Here is a 22721-nt window from a genome sequence, read left to right as displayed (position 1 = left end):
CAGAAGAGCAAATAGGTCTGTCTTGGAGGAAGTACAACCAGAATACTCTTGGAAGCAAGGATGGCGAGATTTTATCTCATGTACTTTGGACATGTTATCAGGAGAGATGGTCCTTGGAGAAGGATATTATACTTGATAAAGTGGAGGGGCAACAAAAAAAGTGGAACATCCTCACTGAGTTTGATTGACAAAGTTCCTGCAACAGTGGGCTCAAACCTAGCAATTGTGAGGATATCTCAGGATCAGCCGGTGTTTCTTTCTGCTGCACATAGGGGGGCCTTGAGTTGGCAGTGACCTCACAGTACCCAACAACAACAACTGCTAAAAGATTAATACTTTTTAGAACGATCACAACAGCATGGGTCTTATGAGGTGGAGACTTAAAATGGCCCAATGGTCAACTCTCAAAATTGTTGTACCACTCTATTATCTCTGGCTTTAATTACTCCTCTTCCACTGAGTACTTTCCCTCCCAGGGCCTCCTGCCCTTGGTTTCTGTAATTCACTGCAACATTCATGTCAAGGGACTCAGAAGCTCTTCAAGAAATGGCTCACATGGTGAAGGCTGCCAAGTCCCAAATCCATACATCAGATGTATAACTGGACACTTCTCTTGACTCGCATGGTTTCAGGAACTAGTAAACCCAAATTGGCAGGCCAGACTAAAAGGCTGCTGGCTTAAGTTCTAAGAACTGGAGGTCAGATGATGGTGAGCCAGATATAAGAACCAGAGCAAAAGAGATAATAACTCTACTAGAGATTCATATATATTGGATGCAGCCCAAATCCTCAAAGCAATTTCCCTTACTTGAGTTGCAGTGTGGTGTTAGTTGAATAAGAGTGGTAAGGTAAAGTGATTGGGGTAAGGATGGCTAATTGAGCCACACCCTCTAATACAGTGATTGCTAAAGATACATCCCACTCTAATCCTACTCGTTGATACAATGCACAGTTCACTGCAGTATGGACCCATAACCTTAGGCATAGGAACTAGGACTTATAACTAGGACTTTTAACGTATCACAAAATAGAGGACACTTACAATAGATTGCAAAATGGATGATTATTACCCAACTACCAAACCATTGATAATCATGGTCCAGCCAAGTTGACACATAATCACAATCATCACAGGTTTCATGCATCTTATTTGCATTATCAAAAAAGCTTCCCAATCACCTTGGTGGCCACAAACAACTTATTTACATAGTCCCACCCTATGTTTGTGTAGGAATCACAAAGAATTTAGCTAGAAGGGCCATATTAAGTAATTCCCTGTACTAAAACTACTAATTAAGAGATTAGAGGTTCAAGTACATTCAAAATGCCTCTGAAGAAAGGCTGGCAATCTAATTCCAAAAATAATTAGTCACTGAAAATCCCAATTCTATGCTGACACACCTGGGGTCAACTCAGTAGTAACTGGATTGGTTTTGGTAATGGTAGGCTAGATGAATCAGGCCAATCCTTGGGCTGAATACAATTTAAAAATTCAGAATAAGCTTTCTGCCATCTACCGGTACCTCCATAATGGTGCGCATGAATGTCCTGGCCAGTGCTCTCAAGAGCTTCAATAATGCCAAGAAGAGCAGCAAGGCCAAGGTCATATCAGGCCATGCTCCAAAGTCATAGTCTGATTTTTAACTGTGATGATGAAGCATGGCCACATTGGCGAATTAGAAATCATTGATGATCACAGAGCTGGGGGAATTGTGAACCTCACTGGCAGGTTAAGCCAGTGTGGAATGATCAGCCCTAGATCAGCTCAGAGATCTAGAAAAGCGGCAGAATAACCTGCTCTTGTCCCACCAGTTTGGTTTCATGGTGCTGACTACCTCTGCCGGTATCATGGACCATGAGGAAGCAAGTCGAAAACACATGGGAGGAAAAGTCCAGGGCTTGTTTTCTAGGCTTTTGAGGACTCTCTTACCTAGGGGACCTTTTGAAAATCTTAAAGGGGAGGTTCAGAGGTAGAGCAGTGTGTTGGACAGGGTTCTCTAGGGAGACAAACCAGATTGCTAGTAATTATATATAAATATATTTATAAAGATAGATATATAAAATACAAGAAATGAACCGTTAAATTATATACAGATGGATAATACAAGAAATGAACAGTTAAATTATAAAGCAGTGAGATACTAGCAGTCCTTTTAGGCTTGAGAGCCGCCAGTTGCCAGTCCCCTTCTGTAGAGAGAGCTGGGTTATATATATCCAGGCAGCAAACAGCAAGGCCGGTCCCCAACTGTCATCAACTGTCAGTCCCCAGCTCCAGAGACAAACATTCCAATCATGTGGGCTTAAAGGGACCTCAACTTAGAGCGACACAGTCCACAGGCTAGGCATCCCACAGGTAGTGTACCCCTTTAAATTGAGGCACAGAACAACCAAGGTGAGGCTCACCGAGCCATTTATCCCTCTGCCCTTCAGTTAATTCTACTTGTGTTTATCAGCCAGGCTGGCACAATAAACTATAGCAAGCAGTCTTTGATAGCTTTTCAGAAATAAGATGGAATGGGAACGCAGGGCATGGGGGTCCTAGAAAGCTACCTAGCTCTTAGGATGGAGAGTCGAGGGGCTGTACTACTGGAGTCCAGAAAAATAACAAAATAAGCCAGCCTAGAAAAACTGCAGGTCAGTTTTGACTAATCTGATTGACCCAGAAAATTTTAAATCCTGAAATTGGATTGAGGGAAATCTGGATGATCATGTTGCCCAGGCCTGACATAGGAAGGAATTCATTGTCTTAGGCATCAAATTATTTCAGCAAGTACCTTTTCAAACATCATTCCCAGCACATAGTTAAGCATTGTTAAAAATGATATACCACTCTTTTTAAAATTGAGCACACATTGTTTTTTACATTAAAAAGTGCTCTCTACCCTTGGGTGAGCAATTAAAATACACAATTGCTTATTTCAAGATGACATTTAGAAATTATTCTAACATGACAGCAGCAAAAATATAATTCTATGATTACAAAAGAACTAAACAGGAATCCGTAATTAGGTTATTCTCATGTGTACAAGTATGGTTCTAAAATAAATACTTTTAAGAAGCTGTTGTTTACTTTTCAGGTTTCATTAGAACACGCATGTTTTCAGTTGTTGGGGAAAGTATGTTCTATTCCACCCAGTTTTCTGAAGGGGTTCTTCAAGGGTCAACTTGCCCTAGGAAAGGAAGTATTCAACCAGCCCACAGGGCAAGCAGGAAGAAAAGTTAGATTACTGGGGGCACAATGCCCTCTCCACGCCATCCAAAGAACATGGTATTCCGTAGCAACTGGCAATTAGCTTCAGCATTGGCCTCTTTATCCCAAGAGTTTAATAATGTGGACATTTTCTCGCTATCAAGTGAATTTGGGTGGCCTGCTTCTTCTTGTAGTCTGGACTCCATGGGATGACCTAGTTAGTAACCAATTACACAGGGAGGTCAAGCCAACAACAGAGAGAGCCTATCTGCAAACCAATGAACTCATGGAAATCATTTATGTTCAACATAAACATGGAACGTCAAAAGAATGTGTATCATCAAGCAACACTAACACGATGAAGACAGCATCTCCTCTTCTATGGCTTAGGTCTTGCCCAGTATTTCGGATACCCGGAACGGACCGCACCAACGGTCCTTTCTCCCACAACGAAGCCCTGTGCTGCCATGCGCATCAGCTGAATAGAGCTTTCAGAGTCACCCCTGCCCTTCAACTTGTATAAGCCATGTGCAAAAACTGCTGCAAAGCTTGCTATTCCAACAGAGACGAATGGTGACTTTTCCACTTTTCTGACCAGTTTGACCCCTGACCTTCAATATATGAAGAAAGAGAAATAGCTAACATAACATAGTAACCTAGTAATTGGTTGAAGAATCTTTCTGAGATTGACGAATTTTCCATTAGCCACGGAACCGCCTTAAACTTCCCTACCACAGATTCTTAATGTGTCTGTTTACAAATCACTTATGCCAGCTGTTTTCTACTAGGAAATACAGAGAAATACAAAAGAATGAGATGACATGTAATATACAAATTTTTTAATTGTAGGGAAACATTTCAAGTTTCCAAAAGTATCTTTATTGCTTTTAGACATCATTTAAAAATGAGTCACCCTTTGGACTTGCAACAAGATGGCGGGCTTGGCAGTCTTGTTACCAGACTGTGTACAACAAAGACACCACAGAGCAAACGAGACAGATCCGGATGATAATCCTGGAACCTGCATCTCAGAGGAAAAGATACACAAGTGGGCTGAATTCTGGCTAGGAGACGCTGGACAAAACAGTGACTTGTCCACTGGCAATTGAATGGATAGTAGTAACCTTTAATAGATCCACTCATCACAACACAAGTGCCCACACCAGTGGTTGGTGGCCAGAAAGGTCTGATTCTCCCTGTGTGAGGCTGGATTCTCTAGAGAAGCAAAGGCAGAATATTATATGTAGAAAGTGGCTCACTTATAGTTGCAGTTGTAAGTCCGGTCTGGTTCATGTCCATGTGTCAGATGTTAAGCTAGAGGTTTTTCATGACCAGGATAGCTACCAGGGCCAACCAATCAGGAAGTAGGAAGAGCACAGGCACACTGCTTCTAGCGGCTCTTCAAAACCAGAATTTAGAAAAAGGCATTGGCTAGATCAATAACTGCAGACCAGGTTCCAAGAGGAGTATTAATTTGTTCAAGCAACAAAACCACATCTGGAATAGCAACTGCAATTGGAGTCACCACCTGGTTTAAGTTTACGACAATCTATTTTTATTCTTCAAGGTACATCTGAGTTTTGCAGAAGCCAAATCGGTGCATTAAATGGATGTGGATGGGAATCACTACTCCTGTATCCTTCGAGTCCTTGGAGGTGGCACTAACCGCTACAATCCCTCCATGAACACTGTATTGCTTTGGGTTTACTGTTGTCCTAGGCAGAGGCAGTTATAACAGCTTCCATTTTGCTTTTCCTACCATAATAGCCTTTACTCCAAATTTCAGAGATCCAATTGGGGGGTTCTGCCAATTGTTCAGTCTATCTATTCCAATAATACATTCTGGAACTGGGGAAATTACAACAGAATGGGGATGGGACCCACTAAACCCTCTGTGAGACAAATATGAGCTAAGCCTTATTAGATTTGTTACTAACTTTTGATTAATTAATAACCTAATTAATAACTTTTCCCTTAGCCCTCAGATGAAGTGATTAATAGAAGCCAGGAGACAGAAAACCAAACTATATTTACTGTTTACAGGAGTAAAGGAAACACAAATAAGATACAAATTGGTGAAGAAATACAACAGAGCCAATAAACGCGCAGCCTCTGCCCACCCAGAGGACCCCAAAGGAAACAAGAACATGTTCAGCAAAATTTCAAAAGAGAAACAGATGACGGACGGTTCATATCACACTGCCAGGTGACGACAAAAAAGCAGAGAATTTCTATCCGGCAGCAATGGACCCTCCCTGAAGGACAACAGGCAGACTGATGAGACCTTGTAATTGGCATAGATCCCAAAATGATTCACCGACCTGAAACTGCCATGGTCATGCATCTAACTTCAGTATCTATTGGAAAGTGGCATGGCAAAAATCCGCAAGAGCAACAGGAAGTCATCTTTCCATGGAGCTCGTTGATCACCACACTTTGAAGTAGCTCTTGAACACAACTGCAAATTCAGCAATGCCTAATTTTACCTTTTCATATGTGCCCATAATTGTTCATCAGAAGCCAATACTAGAAGAATTGAGATCACAATCCTATTACCAAAGGGGGATTGTGGTCATTATTTTCTCTTAAGTGAATAAAAGTGTGCGCGCGGCAGTCAATGGAGATTGTGGTTGTGGCCTGCCGCACTGACCCACAGGTAGTGAACAGTGGTGATGGGGACCTAAGCCACAGAGGCCTGCTCAGACACACAAATGAAGGGGGTAGAGGCTTCCCCTGTTCGCCTCATCCTAATGTCTTCTCTTGCTTTGACCAGATGCTGACAAAGTGTAAATTTTCAATAGATGGGTAAAATTTGAGAAGCTGTTCCCACAACAAAGAGTCGGTGACATTTTCTCTTCCATCCCCACCAGGCCCGCAAAACAGGTGCCCAGGCACAGCACCCACTGCAGTGCACATGAGCTTTCTACGTGGTTGAACGGCACCGTGAGGGGAGGGACGCTCCTACCAGCAGAGGCAAGAGCTCTACCCACTGGCTGGAAGGGTACAGGTAGGCCACACGTTTGGAGGAAAAAGTGTTCCAAGAGAGGATGCAGTAACAACAACAAGCTCCCCAAACCTCTCAACGCATTTTACCTAAGCAATAGCAATTTATATCGACCCCGTTTCAGGTACATTAATCTCTGCACAAAGAGGGTTCAGCAAAAGTAAGCCAAGAGAAAGCAGCTAAAGTGATGAGGCGACCATCCTCGAGTTCCCAATGACTCCTTTGTGTTGGTGTGTTCACTAGCTGACTACTGATGACAAACACAAGGGCAGGTGACACGGGCATGGGATGGTGCCTGGATGCCACATCCTGAGAGGCCCCCAGCCACCTGGGTGCCGTCTGTCCACGTTGATCACGTCTTCATCCTCCAGCTCCAGCGGGGCTGTGGGGGCTGTTTCCTTAATTGGCTGCCCGGCAAACCTGAGTCTAATCTGACTCACTGAGAAGCCCTCTCAGTCACTCACAGTAGGCCTTCATTCGCTCACTTGGCACTGTTTGCCTCTTGAATTTGAACTGCCCGGCCACCTTCAGGTTGGTGTGGCACTTTTCCGTCTTCACTCCCTCTTTAGGCTTCTTCTCGGACATGGTGGCATGGGTGTAAGCTGCCGAGGTGGCGGGGCAGTCCCGCATGCTCTCAGTCCTGCTGAGTCATGCTCTCAGTCCTGCTGCTTTTCCCCTGAAACGGCCACGCCTCCGTTAATATCTTGACTTCAGTAGGCTTCCACTCTGACTGGTTGGACTGCAAAACATTTAGGACCTCTTGGAACCCATGTTAATTCAGAACCAATGTCCAGCAATCTCCGGAAAGGCTGATTCTATCCTTTACCCCGTGAACTGTCACTCTTGTAAAAGGTTGCAGATCCCTTTGGGGAGAACTAGGAGAAAAAAACGAACAGTAAGCAAGCTCTGGTGGCGTGGCGTGGCGGGATCCTTCCGCAAAGAGACCCAGACTGCCTGCGTTCTAGGGACTGTGGGTCTCTAAACTACGTCACGTCTGGGAATTGACTGCGTGATCGTGACTCTCCATTCTGGTGCTTTGCGTTAGACTGTTGTTCACCTCATCTAGCATTTTCCTGCTTGTATAGGTCCAGGAAATACTTAGCAGGCTTCCCATCTATTTAACTCCTGGGACACCCCGACAAAGTAGCCAATGCCATAGGCCCATAGGAGTCGGGCTCTTCTGATTACGACGCGGCTGTCCATTACGGTAATCATGCTCACCTTGTCTCTGTCCATCAAGTGCTACCAGCTGGCCCCTACCCCCCACAGGACCCAATCTGCCCCACTGCAGGCAGGGGGCTCGAGGGTACTCCCCATGTCAGGTCTGGCTGACATAAAATAGCAATCACAAGAGTCTTCAGAGATGCTGGGGCTCCCTCCACTAATTTGCTTCTTGCTGGTTTCATAAAGGTGGGTCCCTTTGTGGGTCTCTGGCTTTATCCTGGCAGAGCCGCTCTAACCCGGCAGTGTCCCTATGCCTCTGGAGGCTTCTTCTCTAGGGCATGTCAAGGTAGGTCTGGTACTTCGACTGGATTTCGTGCCGGCCATCTCAGAACTCATGGTTCAGCAAACCAACCAAATAAACGATGAGACCCTCTCCTTCCCTCTTGAGCTGAACCAGCGAATGAAGACACTGTGCTTCGTGGGCCCATATGGATAAACTCAGATTGACCCAAGCTTATGTTCCTTGCACTATTATCCCACACCCTAACTCACCATGCTCAACGAAGAGAATCTGGATAAGCAAAGCATGGTTTCTTCTCATTTTGAATCATGGCCATCCTCCAGGGGTGACCAGGAAAGCTTGGCTCTGTCTGTGTCCTTATGGTTGACTCTGTTTTCTGAAGCGACGCTTTCTCAGTCATATTCTGGGTGCCTGTCATCCTGAGAGGCTCATTTGGGGGCCGTGTATCTGACCGTGCCCTGCTGCCATTCCTAAGGGTTTCCATGGTGAACTCTTCAGAAGTGGGCAGCGTATTCCTTCCGTATGGTCTGTGAAAGTCTGATACCTGCTAATCTAGTCCGTAGGAGTCCTGGTGGTGCAGTGGTGACGCGTTGGGCTGCACAACCCGCATGGTCTATAGTTCGAAACCACCAGCAGCTCCGAGGGGAAAAGACTGGGCTTTCTACTCCCGTAATCAGTTACAGCCTCGGAAGCCCCAGCGTTGACTCGGTGATCGTGAGACTAATCTAGTCCGTGCATTGATAATTGCATGTGTCTTTTTTAATGGCTTCTACGGGAATACCACTGATTTAGACACAATTAGTCAGAGGGCCATTTATCTCCAGGAGATATTTATTGTGGCACAAATTCAAGCAATTCATTCTCCAGAGCCCATGTTTGAAAGGCCTGGGGCAAGAAGATCACGTCGCCACAAATAACCTGTAATTAGCGGAGGTGCACGTAGTTTCTCCAGTAGGGGGTGCTGAAATATAAAAGTTTGTTTAATTGAATAATTGTCTAACCAGGACTGATAGTTAGGGTCTTACAGCAAATACATTAAAAGTCTTGTAGAATGTGGGCCTCTGCCCACTGAACCGCTGCCACTGAGCCCATTCCAACTCATGGCAGCCCGGGTCACAGAGCAGAACAGCTCCCTAGGGTTTCCAAGGTAGTGAATCTTCACCGGAGCCAACAGCCTCATCTTTCTCCCACAGAGAAGCCGGTGGTTTTTGAACTGCGGACCATGGAGTTAGCAGTCCAAGGCCTAACCCACGGAGCCACCAGGGTGCGTGAATACAAGCACAGACCATCAAAACCAAATCTGCTACCATTAAGTCGATTTACACTCTTAAGGACCGACTCTACATGGTTTCTAAGGTAGTACACCTTTACAGGAAGAGATGGCCGCAACTGTCCCCTGCGTGCCCGCTGGGTGTGGACCACCGACCTTGTGGTTAGCAGTCCAGGAGGTGCCTGACCATGTCACTAGGGCTCCTTGGACTATGGGCATAGAAGTCGTTTTTGTGGTGTTTTTTAAAATTGGGAATTAATACGTGTATCATATCATTCCATAGTTCAATCACATCAAGCTGTACTGTACAATCGCTACCACAATCAGTTTCCACACATTCTTTTTCTTCCTGGACTCCTTGACATTGTCTCCCTTTTATAGCCTCCCTACCCCACACCCTTCCCCTGTACCCTCCTCCTCTCCCCCAATGAAACCCTTATTCTACTTGCTGTCCCTATAGGCTCATCAATCCTGGGTTTCATATACCAAAAGAACAGAAAAATATATAACATAAGTTAAAATGTGAAATTTTAAGAAGTTTCATTGGCACAGTTCATATATCATGCAACTTAATATTTCAGTCATATTAAGAAAAGTTGGCAATCATCACCACAATAAATTTCAGAAGATTTTCTTTTTGCTTGTAGTCACTGTTGTTAGCTCCCCTCTCCCCCCAACCTCTCCTGTCATGCCCCTAGGAATTTATTAATATAGTCACTGTCGCTATAGACTTATCTATCCTGGATTTTAGATACAGAAAACCATACAAACTAAAACAAGAAACAAACAAATGAAAAAACTGGCAACAATGACAAAACAAAACATAGAGAAACCTCAATAGAAAAGGAATCAGAAAATATTAAAAATGGAAACTATTTTAAACAGTTCTATTGTCACCCAATTTACATCTCATAGAATTCTATAGCTCAATCACATCTAGAAGAATTCTCAAATCATCACTTGAATCAGATTTAGAACATTTTCTTCATTCTTGTACTCAATGTTATTAACTCCTCATTTCCCCCCAACGTTCCCCTGCGACCACCCCTCCTACAAGGAATGATTAATCCAGTTACTGCCTCTACAGACGTTCCTATTCTGGATTTCATATACTCAGAAACTTTTTTTTTCAGAAACGTTTTTTAACAACAATAACAAAGTAAACCAGATTAAAAAACCTTCAACCCCCAAAGAAAGCAGAAAATATTAAGAACTAGAACAAATTGAAATAGATCATAAGAAAGATCAAATGATGAGATGCTGATTTTAACCTGACTGCGTCTGCCACAACACGCACTTTCCCGCGCTCTCTACGTGGTGGCCAGGAGGCTACTCAGATCCCTGGCCCGTGGTCAGAGGGGGCACCAGGGGCTTAGCTCATGGGTACTTCCTCTCACTTGAAAAACAAAATCTGAAACAGCTTTAAAATGGGTCAAAGGGGAGGTCAAATGGCAAGATTACATTTTGATCTGTGTCGGCCACGATCGACTTTATAATGCACTCTGTCTGATACCAGGCCTATTCACATCCTCAGTCCTGATAGGGAATTCACCAGAGGCTCAATCCATGTGTGGACCCTGAAAATGGATTCTGGGTTTCCACTGGCATCCATAGCCTTCTGCAAACCAGGTGTGCACAATTTAAGCTCTGATACCATTCCCTCCTTTAGATTTGAATTATATTAGTTACAAATCCTTGGATCAGACAGGCTGGTGTGCTTCTTCCATGTGGACTTACTTGATGCCTAACTTAGATGGCTGCTTGTTTGAAAACAAACCTTTAGCACCCCACATGCTGTTCTTTCTGATAGCCAGGCACCATCTAGTGAAACAACTCTTTTTTAGGGTAAACCTGCTGCCAAATATCCTTTAATGTATTTTTAATTTAATTTAAATTTCTTTTAGAGAAGCAACTTTTAAAAAGAGGAGCTAATACCAAGGGCTCAAATAGAAAGAAAATGTTTGGAAAATAATGATGGCAACATATGTACAAATAAGCTTGATACAAGCTTGATGTATGGATTGTTTATAAGAGCTGCCAATAAAATTATCTTTCAATTTAAAAAAAATGTCAAAGGGGAGATCAAATAATAAGGTTTTACCTTTAACCACAAGAGCAGATCTGCCACGATCGACTTTGCAATGCTGTCCACAGCAAGGCTAGTCCCACCCCTGGAATATGCTCAGAGGGGATGCGTCATCAGAGACTCGATCCATGCGGAGACCTGCAAATGGGATTTGGGCTTTCATTGTCATCTATAGCCTTGTGCAACTGAGGGATTCAGAATTTAAGCTCTGGTAGCATTCCCTCTTCTGGATGTGGGTTTTATTACATCCAATCCTTGGATCACATAGGACTGGTGTGTTTCTTCTATGTGGATTTAGTTGACACCTCCCTTGGATGTGCTTGTTTTAAGACAAGCCTTTAAGACCCCAGATGCTATACTGGATGCCGTCTGGTGTCTATCTATACCTTTGCTACAGCACCTCTACCTTCAGTGATCTCTTCATGAGGGTGACTGTGAAGTAGAGCCATGCCATAAGAACTACCGTATATACTCGAGTATAAGTCGACCCGAATATTAGCTGAGGCACCTAATTTTGCCACAAAAAACCACACTGAATCCTCCCCCCAGCTACCATGATCCGAATTCTACCTTGCAGGCCTGGATAGGACAGAGGCTGTACACTGGTACATATGAGGGCTGGAGGTACAGGGAATCCGGGGTGGATGATACCTTCAGGACCAAGGGTGTGAGGGGCGATGCTGGGAGAGTGGAGGGTGAGTGGGTTGGAAAGGGGGAACTGATTACAAGGATCCACATGTGACCTCTTCCCTGGAAGAGGGACAGCAGAGAAGGGGGTGGAAGGGAAACTCCGGATAGGGCAAAATATGACAAAATAACGATGCATAAATTACCAAGGGCACATGAGGGAGGGGGGAAAGGGGAGGGAGGGGAAAAAAAAGAGGACCTGATGCAAAGGGCTTAAGTGGAGAGCAAATGCCTTGAGAATGATTGGGGCAGGGAATGTATGGATGTGCTTTATACAATTGATGTATGTATATGTATGGATTGTGATAAGAGTTGTATGAGTCCCTAATAAAATGTAAAAAAAGAAAAGAGGAGGAAAAAAATAAAAAATGATTAGGGCAAAGACTGTAAAAAAATAAATAAAAATCTTCCTAAAAAAAAAAACTACACTGAAAATGTGAAAAACTTGGTTTATACACGAGTATATAGAGTAATTGTTCTTTTAGAACTAGCCCAAAATTAGATTAAGTGCAAGCCCCCAAAAGAAAAATAAAGAGAAAAATATTTAACAGTAAAACTTAACTCCAACATTCTGAGTAGATGGGAGTGTAAGCAAACCATTGTTCCAAATCTCCTCCACAATTACAAGACCTACAAGGAAATGAATGACGCTCAGCTTTGAGGTTCTCTGAACCCAGGACCAGAAAAAAGCCCCGAGGGACTGCAGAGACCATAAGAATCTGCAAATTACCGATCAGTCACAATATGGTTGCAAATCACTTCTCCCACCGTGTCTGCTCTTCCCTCAGCCATGCAGGCCACTGGCTAGTGTGAACCTGGGAAGCAGCCCCAGAAAGAGAGCACGCTGTCCTGACCATCAAAGCTCTTGCCCATACAAAGAGATAGAACCCTAAGTTTATGCCTGAAAATCAGCAAGGCAGATCGCCCCAGGGATCTCTTTGGGGGGGGTTCCAGCACCACCCAACTCAGACACTGTCTGTGGCAAGCCTACTGCAAATTGCTACAAAAGGCCCAGGCGGGTGTCTGATCCCACCGTCAACACTCGACCTGCCGCCCTGCTTTCCCCATAGCTCAAATCTCAGGCAGCCACGGGACGGACCTGCCAGGAGTCCATTCTGATCTGTTGTTTCCCCCTTCCAGTCAGTGCGAAGGACTGGTAACAGAGGCTGCTGGGTGAGAGGCTATCCCCACAGCCAACAGACTTCAATAGCACCACCGCAGGCCTCGGAGATCCGTTTGGAGCATGGCAGCTCTTTCTGTACCCAGACACTGTTTGCACAATTTGCAAGCCTCCTGCAAATTGCTACAGAAGACCCATTCAATGAAGTCTGCTTCTATAGTTAGCACTGTACCTGACTCCCTGTTCACCCCATAGCACTGGCCTTTGAATCTAGGAGGACAATTTTCCCTGGGAGTCAATTAGGATGATTCCATCCCTACTTCCATTTAGCACTGAGGCCTGCTGACTGGGGTTACTCTGGGTTAGGAAACAGGAATCTTGAGTGGAAGCCAACAATCATGGGGTTGAAGGGACTTGCTGATAGCAACAAGGCAACCTTCCATGGGGATTTCACCAGAGCATGACACTCCCCTCCCCGAGCCCTGAAGGGAGATTCCAGAGTGTGAGTTTTTCCAACTAAAAACGTGATTGCTGAAACAGAGAGAAGAGCTGCACCCTGTGGTGGGAAGATAGATTTTGTTTTAATCACTGCCATTGAGTCAATTCCAACCTTATAAGACAGGATAGAATGGCCCCTGTGGGTTTCCAAGACTGTAAATCTTGACTGGAGTAGAAAGCCCTGACTTTCTCCTGAGGTGCACTGGTGGTTTCAAACTGCTGACCTTATGGTTAGTAGCCCATTATGTAACCCACGATGCCATTAGGGCTCCTTCTGTTAAAATCAAAATCCATCAATCAAATTCTGTTTCTTTACCTCCTCAAACATCATGGGTGCCGAGTAAGCATCCTGGAGAAGGCACGTTGGTAATGGACGGCTTCCAGTCTTCCCTATGGTAACACAGGTCTGTTAGTGGCTAATTTTCAGGGGAGTTTTATGCCTACAAGCAGGGGGGATTTGGACTTGGGAAAGGGGATGTGGGTTAGCTTTTTGAATTTACTTCTATTATGAGAGAATAAGGTGTGTTTATTTTCATATACACGCACAAGGGACTTCAAACTGTTTATGGAAAAATGCCATTATCTTTTGTCCTTCCCATTCCCCTCCCCACACCCCAATCCTTCTCTGGCATGAGCTATCCAGTTACTGTCCCTATAGATCTACCTCTGCTGGATTTCACATGCAGAATATCACACGAAACAAAACGCGATCATACTGCAAGGTTGCAGTATCAAACCGCCTCATGGTGTCACGAACGAAAAGCATCAAGGACTGACTAAAGGAGACTTGGTGCCCCAGTGGATAAGCACTCAGCTGCGAACTGCAGGACTGGGCCTGCAAACCCCCCATGCACTCCATGGGAGGGAAATGATGGCGTGTGGAAACCCTGTGGGGCAGTTCTGTCTTATCCTGTACAGATGCTGAGTCAGAATCAACTCGATGTAACCCGATTTGGTTTTTCTTTGGTTTATGCTGCTTTCTCATCATCTAGTAGGCTGGGGCTCCTGTCAAGTGTTAGCATCTCTAGGGAGACCGGCTTGACAGAACAGTCACCACCTCAAATATCTCTGATCACAGTGGCAGAAAGAAAGCAAAGCCTGGCTAAGCATGTATTGATCTTTCTATGTGGCAGTGAAATCCATTACTTGCTCTCATCGCTCCTTGCTAAAACAATTACAAGGTCGTGTCTGACATCTAAAAGACCAAACCCGGTACAGATATTCAGGACAGATAAAACCCTCAGGAACAGTAATGGGAGTAGTGATATCGTGAGAGTAGGGGGATGGTCGGGGAAAGGGAAAGGTGAGAATGCGGGGGGGGGGAACCCATCACAAGATTGGATATATAGCCCCCCCAAGGGGACAAATAATAGAAATGTAGGTGAAGGGAGACAACAGACAGTGTAAGATACAAATAATAATATATAATTGATCAAGGATTCAGGAGGGTGAGGGAGGGAGGGGAAATAAGACGAGCTTATACCAAGGGCTCAAATAGAAAATGTTTTGGAAATGATGATAGCAACATATGTACAAATATGCTTGATACAATTGATGTATGGTATGTTATAAGAGCTGTAAGAGCCCCCCGATAAAATGATTCAAAACAAACAAATAAAAGAACAAACCCACTACTGTCAAGTTGACTCAGCAAATACAGTTCTTTTTTTTCACTTATGGTTTTATTTAGCACAAATGAAACTCGCAAATGGGCCATCTACTCATTTTCTATGCTGTGCAGCCTGGCATTGGGATTGGTGACTCTGATGGCCAGTTGGGCTGTTCTTTCTATAATGGCTTTGGGATTCTTGGAGGAAACGCTGTGAGTGATCTCTACACAGTAAGACTTGTTGCACATCAGCAGCACTTCCAGCTCCTTGATGTTGTGGACCAGGAACTTGCGGAAGCCACTGGGCAGCATGTGCTTGGTTTTCTTGTTGCTGCCAAGATCTGGCCCTTGAATCTTCTCCGTACCCTGTTGTCAATGCTCTGGGCTTGCGCCAGTTGAACTTAATCTTGACATAGTGGTCGAGTTGGTGCTGGATGAACTTCTCGGTCCTCTTTTTAACAACTTTAGGCTTCACCAAGGGTCTGAGGGCAGCCATGATACTGGTAGAAGATGGCTGTCTCCTCCATAGACGTCGAAGAAGAGTGCAAATACAGTTCTTTCTGGTGTTTGGGATGAAAGCATTAATAACTACCATACATTGTTATTGTTGTTAGGTATCGTTGAGTCGATTCCAGATTATAGCAATTCCAGTTGAAACACTGCCCAGTCTTGGGACATCTTCACAATTGTTACTTTTAAGCCATTGTTGCAACCATTGTGTCAATCCATCGAGTTGAGAGTCTCCCTCTGTTTCTCTGCCCTTCCACTTGATTAAGCTGATGTCCGATGCAGGGACTAGTCTCTTCTGGTAACATGTTCAAATTACATTAGATGAAGATGTGCTACCCTCCCTTATAAGGAGCATTTTATCTGTGCTTCCTCCAAGACAGATTGGTTTGTTCTTCTAGTAGTCCACAGTACTTTCAATATTCTTTCCCAATACCATAATCCTAATGCATTGATTCATCGTTGGTCTTCATATTCAATGTCCAACTTTCACATGCATATGAGATCATTGAAAAATCATTGATTCAGGTGTACCTTAGACTGCAAATGCATCCCCTTGCTCTTCAACCCTTTAAAGAGGTTTAGCAAACTTTCCCAATGCAATACATCATTAGATTTCTTGACTGCTTCTTTCATGTGCAAATGTTATAAATATAATAATAAAATTAATCAGAAGTAATGTGGTAACATTGATTTTTGGATTATCCTTATACCATCCAAAGAAGGGATTGTACTACTAACTGAAATTTACTTCTTGATGATAAGAAGTGCTAACATAGATAAGAAAATATTTTACTGGGTGCATAAGCAAATGTGGTAAACAAGACTGATGGTGCCCAGCTATCAAAAGATATAGCATCTGGGGTCTTAAAGGCTTGAAGATAAACAAGTGGCCATCTATCTGAGAAGCAACGAAGTCTACACGGAAGAAGCACACCAGACTATGTGATCACGAGGTGTCAATGGAATTAGGTATCAGGTATCTAAGGCCCAGAACAAAAAATCATTTCTATGTGAATGAGGGGGGCGTGTAGTAGAGACACAAAGCCCATTTGTAGACAATTGGACATCCCCTTACAGAAGGGTCACAAGGAAGAGATGAGCCAGTCAGGGTGCAAGATAGCAATGATGAAATGTACAATTTTTCTCTAGTTCTTTAATGCTTTCCTCTCCCCACCCACCATCATGACCCCAATTCTACCTTACAAATCTGACTGGACCAAAGCATGTACACTGGTAGAGATAAGAGCTCCTTGCAACACAGGGAATCCAGGACAGATAAACCCTCAGGACCAATAATGAGAGTAGTGAGGGGAAGGGGAAGGGGGTGAGGTGGCAAGAAAGGGGGAATCAATCGACATATAACCCCCTCTCATGGAAACAGATAACAGAAAAGTGGAGGAAGGTAGACCAGTCAGTGTAAGACATGAAAAAAAAAAAATTATCAAGGGTTCTTGAGGGGTTGAGATGGGGGATGAGCTGACATCAAGGGCTTAAGTAGAAAGAAAATGTTTTGAAAATCATAATGGCAGGCCAGCCCCATCCCAACTACATGGATAGCCCCCCTCTCCGCAGAAGAGTTCACTTAAGAGGACAGCACCGACGTTACAGCTTAGGGAGAGGGACATGTCCGATCAGAGCACACAGGAGCAAATGAAGGGGGAGGAAGAGAGAGGAGAGCACATCCTGGCCCACCAAGCCCTGAGGATGATATTCCTGCTCAGAGCAGCCAGTGCACAGAGTGGACCTTAGGGCCGGCCCCACTATAAGACATGATATCCTTTACTGACCCATACCACTACGGGGGACATCACTGGAGACACGGTGCAGGAATGGTGCCTGATCTGACACCACCACACTGAGATGAAACACTAAGGGCGTGCAACAGAACAGCAAGGGGAACAGAACAACGAAGTCCCCAGAAAATACCCAAAATAGACTTTGGGGTCAGGGTATGGCACCCCAGCAGACCACCAGAAAACACTCCTAAAGGTCAACCAACAGACCTTGAATTATTTACAGGTTCTCTCTCTCTCTTTTTTTTTGTCCGTGCTTTTTGTTGTTGCTTTGTTTTGCTCTGTCTTGTTTTCTGTGCATATTATTATCTCTGCAGGTATATCTAGATAAAATAGGTAGGATAAACAATCATGAGGAGAAAACAATGGGACCGACTGTTCCAGGGGGACATGGGAGAGAAGGAGGCAAGGAAAGGAAGTGGGAGTTAAACCTAGGGACAAGGGGAACAACAAGTGATCGAAAAATTATTGGCAAAGATGGTGTAGGAGGCCTGGTAGACCTTGATCAAGGGCAATGTAACAGAGAGGAATTACTGAAACCCAAATGAAGGATGACCATGATAGTGGGACAAGAGGAAAGGAAAAGAGGAAAGAACTAGGAGGCAAAGGGCATTTATCGAGATCTAAATACAGGCATCCACATATGTAAATATATTTATATATGATGATGGGAAATAGATCTAGGTGCATATATTTGTAGGTTTAGTATTAAGGTAGCAGATGGACATAGGGCCTCTATTCAAGTACTCCCTGAATGCAAGAACACTTTGTTCTATTAACTGGCATTCCATGACACTCACCTTCACTGAAGATAAAGTGGGTAAATAAGCAAATGTGGTGAAGAAAGCTAATGGTGCCCAGTTATCAAAAGATATAGCATCTTGGGTTTTAAAGACTTGAAGATAAGCAAGTAGCCATCTAGCTGAGAAGCAACAAAGTCCACATGGAAGTAGCACACCAGCCTGTGTGATCACGAGGTGTCAATAGGATCAGGTATCAGGCATCAAAGAACAAAAAATCACGTCAATGTGAATGAGGGGGAGTGCAGAGTAGGGACCCAAAGCCCAACTGTAGATAATTGGGCATCCCCTTACAGAAGGGTGGTGGGGAAGAGTCCATCAGGGTGCAGTATAGCAATGATGAAACATACAACTTTTCTCTAGTCCTTTAATGCTTCCTCCCCCACCCCACCCCCAATTATCACGATTCCAACTCTATTTTACAAATCCGGCTAGACCAGAACATTTACACGGGTACAGGTAAGAGCTGGAAGCACAGGGAATCCAGAACAGATAAACCCCTCAGGGCCAATCATGAGAGTAACAACACCAGGAGAGGAAGGGGAAAGTGGGGGGAGAAAGGGGGATCCAATCACAATGATCTACATATAACCCCCTCCCAGGGGGACAGACAACAGAAAAGTGGTTGAAAGGAGACATCGGTCAGTGTAAGACATGAAAAAATAATTATTTATAAATTATCAAAGATTCATAAGAGAGGGAGGAAGAGGGAGGGGAGAAGTGAGGAGCTGATACCAAGGGCACAAGTAGAAAGAAAATGTTTTGAGAATGATGATGGTAACAAATGAAAAGTATGCTTGACAATGGATGGGATTTATGGATTGTGATAAGAGTTGTATGAGCCCCCAAGAAAATGATACATTTTGGGGGGGAAAGCTGGAGAAGTGGGTTTTTTGAATAAAGAAAACTAGAAAAGGAAGTAGTCTTTTGGATTGAAAAGGAAAGCTGTAATCAGAGACACAAACTGGTTAACTTGGGAACCTTGGCTGCCCTGCCAAGGTAAAACTGGCAAGTCGTCTGACCTAAACAAACCCCAAGAGTGAATTACGTTAGGAAGTGGGTTGATGAGATTACTGGCCGATGGGGGCCATAGCTACTAGTGATCCAAAGACAATCACGGGTTTTTTTTTTAAAGCAGCCTTTGAACCAGTTCATCCCAGTGCACCCCCCTGCTGAGAATCTGCACCCTAAATATACAGAATCAGAAGTTCTATTTTAATAAGGTCTTGTGTTATGTGAGATCACCTGGGGATCTTTTTGATATGTCTGGGGTAGAAATGCAAACTCTCAGCAGGGAGGTTGAACTTGAATTAACTGGTCAAAGTCCTGTTTAAAAGAGACACTGGAAGTCGATGTGGCTGATCAATATGTACTTTTATCAGCACCCAGACCTGGGTTCAGCGGCTCCTCTGAGTGACAGTACAGCGCTGGATCCTGCCCAGCAACCACAGTGGAAGTAAGTCAAGGGTGGTTCCCATCTGCTTGTGCTGCTGAGCTTGGGAGGAAGCAGAAAGGAATGCTCTGTATATTTCCACACGACTCACAAGGAGAAAGATAAGATCCAAATAAACTTCTTTAGAACGTGGTGATTTGTGTGTGTCTCCCTATACCCAACCTTTGGATGGGGAGCAGTTGGAAGGCAGTGATCAAATAGTGTTAATTTGAAGAGTGTGTTCAGCTCTAGTTGAACGTACACCAAAAGGTGTTTGAGACAATCTAGGGATTTAGCTAGATGATGAAGCCATTTGAGCTCAAGTGATACTGCTGGGTTAGACTTCTACATACAACACCAGCAATTGAAGCCCACCAGCTGCTCCTCAGCAGAAAGAGGAGGCTGCCTTTTCTGGTGAATATCTACAGGCTTACAAACACTACATATACGATGTAGTGACTCAGAAACGATTTGATAGCAGTGGGTCTGATTTTTTTTTGGAATGGTGGCAGTGATGAATGTGGCCATTTAGAGATGGCAGTAAATTGTCCTTTTTAACTAAGAAATACTCCAAACACCCAGGAAAATATTGAGGATAATATGGCCCCCACACATTGTGTCACTCGTTTGTCCTAACGGATTTGCTAGAGCAGAATAGCCGAGAGGTTAAGAACATGGACTTTGGAGTCAGAATGATACAGTGTTGAATCTCATCTCTGTTTCTTATTAACTACATGCTCCTGGAGAAATTACTGCACGTCTATACCCTCATGTTTCTGTTGATGAAACAGGGAGGACAAAACTTAACTCACTGGGGTATCTTGTAAGGATGAGGTGTTAGACAGAGTTCTCTAGAGAAATAAAACCAGATTGCTAGTAATTATATATATATATATATTTCTAAAGATAGATAACACAAGAAATGAACTGTTAAATTATAAAGCAGTACAAATGGCTCAGTGCAACTCACTCTCATGAGAGAGTTGTGAGACACTGGCAGTCCTTTAAGTCTTGAGGGCCGTCAGTTCATCCTCCATAGAGAGAGTTAGGCTATATATACACAGGGAGCAAACAGCAAGGCAGGTCACCAACCGTCAGCCAGGTCACCAACCATCGGTTCCCAGCTCCAGAGATGTACATTCCAATTGCGTGGTCTTAAAGCGACCTCAACTTACAGCGACACAGTTGCTAGGTGACCCACAGGTAGTGAGTGTAGCCTGTAAATTGAGGCACAGAACAAGCAAGGCAGCCGCACACTGGACTGATGATCAAAGAGCGAGAGACAAGAAAGGTGAGGCTCACAGAGCCATTTATCTCTCCACCCTTCAATTAATCCCACTTGTGTTTATCGGTCAGGCTGACACAATAAATTCAGATGAGGTGAGATAATTGATGTAAAACTCGTACTTTCATGCCTGACTAATAAAAAGACCTCGAATGGTAGCTATCACTAGTATTATAAGCATTGTGACAAGTTTTTATAACTGAACCTCCAAACACAGTCATCATAAAAGTAGAAAGGTAGACTGTTTACAAAAACTGTGCAATCAGATTTTCTACAGGTTCTGATTCAAGCTAACTGAGCATTGACTTTGAGTGTTAAGGAACAATTTATTAATTTTTAAAGGTACAATAATGGTATTGTAGTTCTGTGGGAAGCCGTAGCTCTCGCGAGATGTGGGAAGCCACAGCTCTCGTGATGTGGGTAGCCGCAACTCTCGCTGCCATTACTAGATGGCGCCGGGCAGTCAGGGCGGTGGTCCAACTAAGTGGTAAACAACCACTTAGCGCATGCGCGATGCTGAGATGACGTAGTCATAACTCCACCCTGGAGTATGCAAACGAAGGTTCTGGCGAACTCACCAATCAATGCATGAGGTTTTGGCAAATGCACCAATCAAGGCACAGCACGTCCCCATAGAGCATATATAAGCAGCAGTAGTTTGGGGTTTCAAGGTCTTTTACCGCATTATGAAAAATTAAATGCTTGTGGAAGAATCCTGTTGTGGTACGTCTTTTCTTGCTGGCGAGACCTGGCGCGTGACATAGTTCTGGTCTTATAAATAAGAGTTCTTATCTTTTAAAGATACATCTTGATATATTTCCAGATTATAATCTTGAATGAGGTCAAGATTAGGGAACATTAATGTTAGTAGACCTCAAAAAGGTTACGGATGGAAAAGTGAAATTGGATGATAATGGAGCCTCCTTGTATGGGTTTGTGGTGTAAGACACATGCCCAGTGAGTTGATAATTTTGAATGTGGGTACTGGTCACGTGGGAGTTCATTTGCTTGGAATGTTCACGTTTTCTGTGAACATGTGACTACATAAATCTTACGTTTGTTGTGGAACCCTTTCCTCTGGGAAGAAATCTCTAAGCCAAAGAGCATTTTTTTTAATGTGTACTCTGGAGCTCAACACCTGTGACAGAGTAAAGGAACAAGACTGGACAATGGCGAAGGACCCGTTTGATACCTCGTGGGTTGCCGAGGAGGGATGGCCCTTCAGAGTTGACCCGATTCCAGGCAGGAGAATTGGCCCTTTTTACCCCAATGTTGACCAGTCAGGTGGATTAGCCAGGCAAAAAAAAAGTGGTGAAACTTTGACCAAAGCTGTAAATGGCACTCCTACAGCCAACAATATATCCAGAGACAAACTCAGCTACTCCAGTTCAACCTTCTTTGGTTAGCAGGGGATTAAATTAGCACCAATAATGATAAATATGAGTGCAAAAGAATGTATTCCATTGAAGTACAATGGCTACATCTTTAATAGTTTTCATAAAAGCTGTCTCAAAGCAGGTATTTTAGGTTTTTTTTCATGCATTTGAAAAGTTGTTTTTGTTGTTTTATCCAATTCCTAACTTGAGAAAACATTTCTATCAGTCTCTAAAGTATGTGCAAATGAATGGGGTGCGTGTTCTCCTTCCTTGGGTTGGTCAGGAAGTGCTTTCTCTGGGAAACTTCTTTAAGAGGAAGCCAGGAGACATAAATAAAAACACTGAAAATTCCTACATAGCGACATTAATTAACACAATATCTCCAAGGGTTGCTAGTTGTTTTCTCCCAAGCTGAATGGTATCTCACAATAGAGCCTCGTCTTTCGAAGGCCGAGAACAACGCTTTGGCTTTATGTGTGAATCAACAACTGAAAACTTGCAGCCAAAGTAGTGATTCTGTTTCAACCTGGGATGTGACACCCTTTACTCTCTTCTTTATAATCTACAACACACAAGACACTTTATAATTTAAATGA

General features: G+C 43.8%; 1 pseudogene; it reads left to right on the top strand.

The window, feature by feature from the left end:
* Positions 1-1530: 1530 nt before the first annotated feature.
* LOC142440520 (small ribosomal subunit protein uS8-like) lies at positions 1531-1974 on the top strand (annotated as a pseudogene).
* The last annotated feature ends 20747 nt before the right edge of the window (positions 1975-22721 follow it).

Source organism: Tenrec ecaudatus, chromosome 1 (genome assembly GCF_050624435.1).
Source record: "Tenrec ecaudatus isolate mTenEca1 chromosome 1, mTenEca1.hap1, whole genome shotgun sequence".
Taxonomy (NCBI): Eukaryota; Metazoa; Chordata; class Mammalia; order Afrosoricida; family Tenrecidae; genus Tenrec; species Tenrec ecaudatus.
Note: the sequence above shows the minus strand (reverse complement) of the source record. Positions and strands in the feature narration are given on the sequence as shown.